Here is an 11,380-nt window from a genome sequence, read left to right on the forward strand (position 1 = left end):
TCTTTTTGCCATGGTAATGGAGTCATTTGTCCAGTCAATCAGAAACAATACTAATATAAATTGGAAACAACACAAACTAGCTTTCATGTGCACGATGTCATGGCATTTGTTACAAATCCAGCTCACATACTACTAGAATTATAAGAAAAGATCTTATAATGTGGCAAAGTGTCAGAATTCAAGTAAACTACGATCAGTCAGATTTACAGGACATAAGCGTGGGTTCTGATCTACAGAAAAATATAAAAGATAAATACAAATGGGTAGCTACGGTAGGATAGCTGGGAATACACATTTCTAAAAGATGGCAAGACTTACATAATAATTATACTCTTCTGATTAAGAAAATCAAAACAGATCTAGAAAACTGGTTGAAGTATGACATTTCATGGTGAGGCAAAACTGTGGCATTTAAAATTAATCTTACTCTTAATTAACTTCCTTTTCCAAACACTTCTGGTTTTAGTCTTGGGAAGTCTTAAATCAATAGCAATCCCTGATAAACAAATTCAGCTGGGGAAATAAGAAACCCACAGTTATGCATCTACTTAACAAAGGCCATGTAAAAAGGGAGTATTCTCTTTACCAAACATTAAGATCTATTACCAAGCCAGTCAGATTAGAAACTTGATGTAGTGGATAACGCCAAACGTTAAAAAGCACTGGGAATAGATTCAGGCTTACTGTTGTGCAATCAAACTCTATGTCATCTGGATAAAGAGAGGAGAAAGTTACTCACCCTCTGCAGTAACTGAGGTTCTTTGAGATATGTGTCCCTGTGGGTGCTCCACTTCAGGTGTCGGTGCTTCCCGGGGCTGTTGATCAGGGATTTTCAGTAGCAGAGTCTGTCTGGGTCACATGTGCGCAATGGTCATCTTGCGGTGCCGTTGGTGCCTCAGCTAGCACACACACGACCTGACCCCATCATTTCTTTCTCTTCTGCAGACTCCATACTGCGAACTCCAAACTAGAGGGGAGAGGGAAGGAGTAGTGGAGCACCTACAGGGACACATATGTTGAAGAACCTCTGTTACTGCACAGGGTGAGTAACCGCCTCTTCTTAGAGTGATGTCCCTGTGGGTGCTCCACTTCAGGTGATTGTAGAGCAGTGCCCCCCTGTGGATGGAAGGGTCAACAGAGTTGTATGTAGAGATCAAGTTACGCTCAAATAAATTTATTAGTCTCTAAGGTGCCACAAGTCCTCCTTTTCTTTTTGAAGTTACTACCGTTACTCCTAGCATTGCATCTGAGTCTGAGCACTGAGTTACGCATAGTGATTCATGAAAGTATGTTCTGAGGCCCAGGTGGTGGTTCTACATATTTCTATGATCGGTACGTTGTTCAGAAAGGCTATTGAGGTAGCCATTGATCTCGTCAAATGAGTTCTGATCCCTGATGGGGGAATCTGTTTTGTTTTGTTGATAACAGAAATGGATGTAAGTGGAGATGCATTTTGATAGTCTCTGTGTGGCTATGGCAGAGCCTTTGGAATGCTCTGTCATGGAAACAAAACACCTTGGAGACTTTTGGAAAGGCTTAGTTCTCTCCAGGTAGAATGCAATTGCATGTCTGATGTCCAGGGTATGTAGGATAGCCTCCTGTGTGTTTCCATGAGGTTTGGGACAGAAGGTAGGCAGATGAATTGGTTGGTTGAGAGGAAAGGAAGATGATATTTTGGGTATGAATTTGGGGTGTGGTCTCAAAGTGATCTTGTGCCTGAAAAATATGGTGTATGGAGGGTATGCCGTGAGAGCTGCTATTTTGCTTACTCGTCACATGGACATGATTGCGACCAAGAACGCTACCTTCATACGTAGGTGAATTAGGGAGCAGGTATCTAATCGTTCGAACAGAGGTCTGAGAACCAGATTTAAGTCCCATGCCGGTGTAGAGTTACATATTTCTGGATAAACATTCTTCATCCCTGTGAGAAAGCATTTAGTAATTGGGTGCACAAATACTGACTCTCTGTCGATCTTGTGATGGAAGGTGGTAATGGCAGTGAGCTTACTGAAAGTCCTGAATTTTTAAATTCTAGTATATAGTCTAACACCAACAGAAGTGGCGCTATAAATGTGGTTATTTGTTTGTTCTGATGCCATAAGTAGAACCTTTTCCATTATTGGAGGTAAGTAGGATGCGTGGTTAATCTCCTGCTGTTTAATAATACGTGTTTAACCTGTTCCAAAAGGGCTAACTCATCATGATGGAGCCATGGATGAGCCACCCCTTCAAGTGAAGTTTTTCCAGATTTGGGTGGAAAATCTGACCGTCGTCCTGTGAGAGCAGGTCTGGCCTGAGTGGGAGAGTTCATGGTTTGCAGGTCGCCATGAGTATCAAGTAAGGATACCAGGTCTGTCTGGCCACATTGGGGCTACTAATATGACCTTGGCTTTGTCGGCACATATCTTGTGTATCACCCATGAGAGTATTGGTATCGGTGGGAATGCGTAAAGAAGAGGTGCGTCCCATCTGATTAGGAAGGCATCCCCTAGAGACTGGGGTTCCAGTCTTGCTTGTGAGCAAAAGTGTGGGCATTTGTGGTTTTGTGATGTCATTAATAGGTCGATGAGGGGGAACCCCCATAATTGGAACATGGGTTGTAAGATGCTGCTGTGCAGTTCCCATTTGTGGTCTGAGAAAATTGTCTGCTTAATGTGTCCGCCGTTGTGTTTTGGTGACTGGGTAGATAGGAAGCGGTGATGCTCATGTTGTGGGGTTATACGCCAGTTCCACAACTTTATGGTTTCAATGCATAAGGAGCGGGAGCGGGCTCCTCCTTGTCAATTTATGTAGAACGTGTATGCAGTGTTGTCAGTCATTACTTGTATTGTTTTGTTCTTTATCACTGGGAGGAAGTGAACACACGCATGGCAAACTGTGCGTAGTTCGAGGAGGGTGATGTGCAACTCTGTCTCCGGGGAGACCACCACCCTTGGATTGTATGCTGGTTTGCATGGGCATCCCAGCCAATAAGCAAGGCATCTGTTGTGATCAGTATGGTTGGCCGGTCTTGTTGAAAGGGAACCTCTATGCACACATTCTCCAGCTGTGTCCACCACTGTAGTAATTGCTGGACATTTGGTATCACTGTTAGACTTTTGTTCTGGCTGTGCTTGTCTAATATGTATACCAAACTTAGCCAGCCTTGTAAGAAATGCATATGTAGTCAACCACATAGGCTTTGACTCCATGGGTGCTCTGGGGCTGGGGTACTTAAGGGGAAAAAAAAAAAGGGTGCTCAGCACCCCCCAGCTGCAGCTGTTCGGGAGCTGGGGGAGGCACTTGGGGGAGGGTGGAGAGCAATGGGCGGGGCCTCAAGGGAGTGGTTGGAGCAGGGCAGGAAGAGGCAGAGCAAGGGTGGGGCCTTGGGTAGAGGGTGGAGTGGGGGTGGAGCATCCCTAGGGAAAATGAAAGCTCAGCACCTGTGGTTGAGCATGTGCCTTACTACAAAAGTGATGGCTGCCATGTGACCTAGTAGTTGTAGGCAGGTGCGTGCTGATACCTGTGGGCTGTTTGTGACTACCGAGATAAGGTTGTTCAGTGTCAGGAATCTGGGCATTGGAAGTGATGCCCTGGTCTCTATTGAGTCCAGGTGGTCCCTGAAGAAGTCCAATTGTTGTTGGGGGACTAAGGTTGATTTTTGTTTATTTGTAACCCTAGGGTCTGAAAAAGGGTGATAGTCCTTTGAGTGATATCTGTGGTTTCTGATTGGGTGGCACCCTTCAGTAAACAATTGTCTAGGTATGGGAATATCATTATTCCTTGTCTACATAGATGTACCACTACTACCACAAGGGTTTTGGAGATGACTCGGAGTAGTCAAAAGTCTGAATGGTAGTACTCTGTATTGGAAGTGGTCATTTCCCACTATGAACCATAGGAACTGCGTATGTGTGGGATATATGGTGATGTGGAAGTAGGCATTTTGTAGGTCGAGGGCTGAGAACTAGTCCCCCCTTTCGAGCGACAGTGTGACCATCTTGAAGCTTTGGGTTTGTACCAACTTGTTGAGTTTTCTGAGATCTAAGATGTGCCTCAATCCTCCATTTTTGTTCTGGGTTAAGAAGTAGTGGGACTAGAAACCCTTCACCCTGTGTTGTGGTGAAACTTGTTCCACAGCACCTAATTGTAGAAGATGGATTACTTCTTGTCATAGAAGGTGCTCGTGAGAAGGATCCCTGAAGAGGGAAGGGGGTTGGGTGGGTGGGTAGGACGGAGGTGAAGGGGATGGAGTAACCCAACCTTATTATCTCTAGTACCCATTGGTCTGTGGTGATGGATATCCAGGTGTAATAAAAAGGGCATAGGCAGTGGCCAAAGGCTTGGGTAGTATCTGTGGATGGCACTGTTTGTCATGGGAGGTCTTTCAGACCCTCGACCAATGTTTCAAAAGTGCAGCTTGGCTGACATTGTTTGAGATGTTGAAGACTGTGACTGCAGTATTCAGTGTCTCTGGGGTCGTTGTCTCTGTCCCTTAAGAGTCATATGACCTTTGCTGCTGTGGGAAGGTGTTGTCTCTACCACATTGATACAATTGGTATCTTCTCCGCTTTGTTGTGGGCATGTAAATGTCTAGAGTGCGGAGAGTCACCTGTGACTCCTTCATGGAATAAAGAACTTCATCTATTTTGGCAGAGAACAGTTTTTCTCTATCATATTGTAGGTCCTCTACCTTTGTTTGGAGGTCCTTCAGGATCCCGGATGACTGGAGCCATGGCGCTCTGTGCATGACTATGGCCATGCTGTTGTTTGTGCAGCCGTGTCCACATGGGTGGCGGGTATAATAGGCCAGGGGAGGCTCAGCCTTCCTTGGTGCTGCTGCGGCCCCCGGTTGCGGGGTTTTGGGGGGAAGTTTTTGATTTATTATGCCTCATGCAGGTTCTGGGGCAGCTGAAAGAGGCAGTATATGGTATTCAGCTTCCCTGGTTCATCAGTAATCTCCAGACTCCAGGGAGATTACTGATGAACCCAGGAAGCTGAGTAGAAAATACCACCTCCTTAGCCACCCCGGAGCCTGTATGGGGCATATCAAAAGCCTCTCTAGAGGAGAGTTGGGAAGATGCTTCTCTCTGGGCGGCTTGGGGTCTGGGGAGGGGAGGTGTGGCTCCCGCTGGCCCGGGGTTCCTCCTGCCGAGGGGAGGGGCTCGGGGCTTCTCCGAGTGTGGGGGGCGGGCCTTGAGGTTGTGATATAGTGTGAGAAACTGCTACCTGTAGGAATTTGCTATCTGTAACAGTTACTCATATGTAAGGGATTGTAAGAAACTGCTATCTGATGTAGCAAATTCCTTCAGATAGCAGTTTCTTGTACTACACCGGCCACGGGGATTGGGAGGGGAGTCTCAGGGCTCCGGCCGATGAGGGGAGGGGGTCTCAGGGCTCCTCTGGCCACAAGAGGGGCGGGAGGAAGGAGCGGAGGCTGAGCTAGCCTCCCCGAAGAGGGGCTCCACCAGACACCCGTGCGTGTCCACTACATTGAGGGATGCTTGTAATGCTGTTCTTGCCATGAGTTGTCCCTCACTAACGATAGCCTACAATTGTTCCCATTTTTCCTTGGGGATGTCATGGAGGAATTCATTCAATTTGTTATAATTATCATAATTACATCTCACAAGAAGGGCAGCATAGTTGGCTGTGAGGAACTGTAAGGTTGCTGAAGAATAGACCTTGCAGCCGAATAGGTCTAGTCTCTTCCAGTCTTTATCTATAGGTGTAGACCTGTACTGGAACTGTTTCCCTCATTGATTTGCTGCATCCACCACTCGGGAGTTGGGTTGGGGGTGCGAAAAAAGGAAGTTCATCTCCTTAGTGGGTACACAGTATTTTCAGTCAGCTCTCTTACACGTCACAGGAATGGTTGCTGGCATTTGTCAGACTATGTCTGATGGTTCCATCAGTGCATCGTTGATAGGCAGAGCTATCTTCGATGCGAAGGAAGTGTGTAAAATTTCAAGGAGTTTGTGCTGGTTTTCTGTCACCTCCTCAGGAGGGATGTTCTGGCTTTATGCTACCCATTGGAATGACTCCTGAAATCATCTGAAATCGTCGGCTGCAGTCGGGGCGGGTCCGGTGACGAAGACAAATTGTGGACAGGAGAAATATCCTGCTCTGTGTCTTCATCCTCCTCTGTTTTCTCAGGGACTACAAAGGCTTCTGTAAGGAGGCTGTTGTGGAGCATACATGTCATTTCTGAGGGGTAGCAAGTCTGTGGCTATGTCCCCTATAGGTCACCCATGGGTCCCACTGTGGCCATTGTATTAGGAAGGCCATGGGCGGGTACATCTGTGGATGTCCGTACGAGAGCTGCATGTCTCAGGCGTGCTGGTCCCTGGATCTCATGGGTGCCAGAGATGACTCTGTGCCCTTCGGTGAGGAATGGTGTAATTAAAAGACGCCCTCCTCCTGGTCGTCATCCTCATTGCTGGAAAAAGGTGGGGGGATGGGGGAATCTGGTTGCCCCAGTGCCATCTTCACTGGGGAGCCATCAGTGCTGAATAATGAAGAGCCCGTAGTGGAAGACACCATCATGTCAGCATGTTGTGTAAAACGTCGAGATGCGAGAATTTCGGTGCTGAGTCCATCAGTGCTGATGATTTTGATGTTGGGCATGCAGCAGTTTGACTGGTGCAAGTGGTGACGTCTTAGATCTCTCCGTCAGTGCCAATATTGTTGGTGGCACTGGTGGCAGAGGCATCGCCATTGGAGATGGCTGTGGTGCCATCACTTTCACTGGTGTTGTCAGTGCCAGGGAGGAGAAGTTTGCCTTGTGTTTGCCTCTCATCTCCTTAACCTTGGTGGCAGAGGCCCTGATGTGGATGGTGCTGGAGGTTTCCAGCGTCTCAAAGGTGCTCACTCTCAATGTGGTCGGCACCAAGGACAGCAGCCTTGCAGGAGTCCATTTTCTTTTCAGTGGTTCTCTCTGTGGGGAGGACATGGCTCATTTCCTCTTGGAGGAATAGGTTTTTGCCATGTCCTATGAGTAGGGCCCTACCAAATTCACGGCCATGAAAAACGTGGCACAGACTGTGAAATCTGGTCTCGGACTGTGAAATCTGATTTTTTTGTGTGCTTTTACCCTATACTATAAAGAATTCATGACGGAGAACAGTGTTTCTCAAATTGGGGGTCCTGGCCCAAAAGGGAGTTGTGGGGGGTGAGGAGGTTATTTTAGGGAGGTTGTGGTATTGCCACTGTCACTTCTGGGTGGCTGGAGAGCAGCGGCTGTTGGCCAGGCGCCCAGCTCTGAAGGCAGTGTCCCACCAGCAGCAGTGCAGAAATAAGGGTGGCAATGCCCCCCCTTATTTCTGCACTGCTTCCTGTAGAGCTGGGTGGCCGGAGAGTGGCAGCTGCTGACTAAAGGCCCAGCTCTGAAGGCAGCAGTGCAGAAGTAAGGGTGGCAATACCATACCATGCCATCCTTACTTCTGCACTGCTGCTGGTGGGGAGCTGCCTTCAGAGGTAGGCTCCTGGCCAGCAGCTGCTGCTCTCTTGCTGCCCAGCTCTGGAGGCAGCACTACTGCCAGCAGCAGCACAGAAGCAAGGGTAGCAATACCGCAGTCCTTTCTACAATAACCTTGCAACCCACCCATGACTCCTTTTTGGATCAAGACCCCTACAATTACAACACGGTGAAGTTTCAGATTTAAATAGCAGAAATTTATGATTTTTTAAATCCTATGATCATAAAATTGACCAAAATGGACTGTAAATTTGATAGGGCCCTATCGATGAGGAGGTGCCTGGAGAGTTCCTGGTCGAGCAGTTCTGTTGTCCGGGGTCAGACGCTGGCCAGAGAGACTTTTCCATAAGGATAAGTTTCAGGTGGAGATGTCTATCTCGCCTGGCTCTGGATTTTAGATTGCTGCAGTGAGTGCATTTTTGTGGTATGTGCGACTCACCTAGGCAGTGGACGCAAAGTGAATGCCCATCTGAAATAGGCATAGTGTCTGTACATGAGTTGCATCTTTTAAAGCCTGGCAAACCAGACATGTTGTTTTGGTCCATCGCTGAGGTAACTTTTAACAAAAAACCAAAGGGTGGGTGGGTTGGTTGGTTTGTTTTTAGGAGAAAAAGGGTAAACTGTCTAGCTAACTACTAACTGAAACTTAACTATTTCTAAATAATGCTATTTCTAATTTAATCATCGACACTGCTACAGAGCTTCGTCTCAGGCCGAGGACAGTTGAGAAGGAACTGAGGTCATCAGGTCACGTGCGCACTAGATGAGGCACCAATGGTGCCTCAAGATGACCACTGTGTACATGTGACCCAGACCAACCCTGCTACTGAAAATCTCTGATCAATGGCACCGGGACGCACCGACACCTGAAATGGAGCACCCACAGGAACATCACTTGAAGAAGAACCTAGATGTCAAAATCAGTATATAACCACCCTTCCACGAAAGCAACAATAGAAACTTGGGATAATTTGCTTAGAAAAGTTAAGCCTATATCCTTCACTTCTAAAGCCAATACTAGATACTATAGAATGTGACCCCAATAAATGCCTGGGAATTTTTGACATTTGGGAATGTATAGGTATATCAAAATTTGGCCAGCTGTTTAGAGAGAATACATTTAGATCAGTTGATGAAAGACAAGAACTTGCAAAAGACACCAAAATTCCAGTATAACAATATCTATGATTCAGACATTTTTCAGAAAAAGGGAAACCTATGCAGAAAATTGATGGAATCTGAAAAACTACTCAGTACATCCATGAAACTTTTCACTTTATACAAAGTAATTTCGAATTTACTTAGAGGAAATAATTAAATTGTGAAAAGTTGATGTAGCCATAGACACCAAAATTAAGGAATGGAAGAATACATGGGACAATGAAGCCCACACCTCAGTAAAGACATTAACACAAGAAAATTGTTACAGTTCTTTATCATTGGTATCTAATCCCTTTAAAGTGAGTATATGGTACAGGGATGGGCAAAGAATGGAGAGAATGTATTTAAATGGGAGGATTTCTCCATAATTGGTGGATATGCCCAAAAATTAAGACACTTTGCAAAGCCATTGGAGAGTCCATAAGGGAGATAACTGTGTCAGCTAGTCAGATAACTCCTTAGTATTTTTATTAAATTGTCCTAGAAACTAAGCATCTTATAAAAAACTGATTACTCATTTCCTAGTTGGTGCTAGAATTATTATACCAAGGTGGTGGAAGAGGAGTGACTTCCCTAAAACTATAGACTGGTATAAAAATATTTGAGAAATTCTGGTCTTAAAAAAAATAATTCAAGTCAAGTTCTACAGTAGAGAAGGAAAAAATGGTAACTACTGAGGCTATGTCTTCACTATGCAGACTATATCGGAATAGCTACATCTCCATAGCTATGCCGGCATGGCCCTGTAGTGTAGAGGCAGCCTATGCTGAAGAGATTTTTCTTTAGGTGTAGGAACACCACCTCTCCTGATGACTGTAGCTACATCAACGGACACATTCTTCCATCGATATAGCTATACCTATGCTGGGGGCTAGGTTGGCACAACTATGTTGGTCAGTGGTGTGTATTTTCATTTTTGTGTTTTTCCACACCTCTGAGCAGTGCAACTATGTTGACCTAACTGTTAAGTGTATACCAGGCCTTAGAAATGTGGTGAAACTTTTTGGAGTTTGGTGGTAGAGGATCATCTGCCACGAAGCCTATAGTTTGAGAACTTTTTCTGAATACTAGGTTAGGGGGAAACCCCTTCAACAATAGTCAAAATTAAACTCAAAATTAAGATATTAAAATAAGGAAAATAGGAAGAAAAAGGAGAAAAGCTTAATCATAGAATTGTAGGACTGGAAGGGACCTTGATAGGTCACCTTGTCCAGTCCCTTGCACTGAGGCAGGATTAAGTATTATCTAGACCGTTCCTGACAGGTGTTTGTCTAACCTATTCTTAAAAACCTCAAATTGTTGGAGATTGCATAACTTCCCTAGCTAATTTGTTTCAGTGTTTAACTACCTTTACAGGTAGGAAGCTTTACCTAATATCTAACCTAAATCTCCCTTGCTGCAATTTATGCTAATTACTTCTTGTCCTGTCCTCAGTGGTTAAGGAGAACAATTTATCACACTCCTCTTTATAACCTTTTATGTTCTTGAAGACTGTTTCCCTCACAGTCTTCTCTTCTCCAGACTAAACAAACCCAATTTTTTCAATCTTTCACCATAAGTATTGTTTTCTAGACCTTCAGTCATTTTTGTTTCTCTCCTCTGAACTTTCTCTAATTTGTCCACATATTTCCTGAAGTGCAGAGGTCAGAACTGGACACAGTACTCCTGTTGAGGCCTTATCACTGCTGAGTAGAGTGGAAGAACTACTTCTCGTGTCTTGCTTACAACACTCCTGCTAATGCATCCCAGAATGATGTTTGGTTTTTTTGCAACAGTATTATATTGTTGACTCATATTTAGTTTTTGATCCACTATAACCCCCAGATCCTTCTCTGGAGTACTTCTTCCGACACAGTCATTTACATTTTGTATTACTGCAATTGAGTTTTCCTTCCTAAGTGTAGTACTGTGCGTTTGTCCTTATTGAATTTAATCCTGTTCATTTCAGACTATTTATCAAGATCATTTTGAATTCTAAGCCTGCCCTCCAAAGCTCTTGCAAGGCCACCCAGCTTAGTATAATCTGCAAACTTTATAAGTGTACTCTCTGTGCCAGTGGTTTTCAACCTGTGGTCCGCAGACTATGTCTAAGATTTCCAAAGGGGTCGACACCTCCATTTGAAATTTTTTATGGGTCCTCAAATGAAAAAAGGTTGAAAAGTACTGCTGTATGCCATTATCCAAATCATTTATGAAGATACTGAATAGAACCACAGCCAGGACAGATCCCTGTGGGAATCCACTCAATATGCCCTTCCAGCTTGACTGTGAACCGTTGATAACTACTCTGAGTACAGTTTTCCAACCAGCTGTGCACCCACCTTATAGTCAATTCATCTAGACCGTATTTCTCTAGTTTGTTTGAAAATGTCATGTGAGACAGGATCAAAAACCCTTCTAAATTTGAGATATTAATATTGTGTAGTGTTCTTATAGGACAACCAATAAACAGGTTGTACACCTACATGTACCAAAAACAGAAGTTTGGGCCTAAACATGAGATAATGAAAGACTTTAACCAATACTATCAACTGACAAGACAAAAGAGGAAGATGAAGAGTAGAATATCATGAACCACAATATGTGATCAAAACCAAAAAGTTGAAGAAAATGACTGGTAGTAGGCCTTGTACACACAGCTTTAGGGACTTACATAGGCCAGTTCAGAATTATATACTTGTGTATGTTTGTCTTTCAGTTGTAAAAAATGTTTTATAAGATTTATATTATAAAAGAATGGATCTATTAATTAATAAAATA

General features: G+C 44.5%; 1 long non-coding RNA gene across 1 annotated transcript; it reads left to right on the top strand.

The window, feature by feature from the left end:
- Positions 1-84: 84 nt before the first annotated feature.
- Positions 85-11,378, top strand: LOC122461556. The gene is made up of 3 exons (XR_006283503.1): positions 85-1,042; positions 2,192-2,340; positions 8,159-11,378. It is a non-coding gene; the product is annotated as an uncharacterized LOC122461556 (long non-coding RNA).
- Positions 11,379-11,380: the final 2 nt, after the last annotated feature.

The sequence above is a fragment of the Chelonia mydas genome, chromosome 8, assembly GCF_015237465.2.
Source record: "Chelonia mydas isolate rCheMyd1 chromosome 8, rCheMyd1.pri.v2, whole genome shotgun sequence".
Taxonomy (NCBI): Eukaryota; Metazoa; Chordata; order Testudines; family Cheloniidae; genus Chelonia; species Chelonia mydas.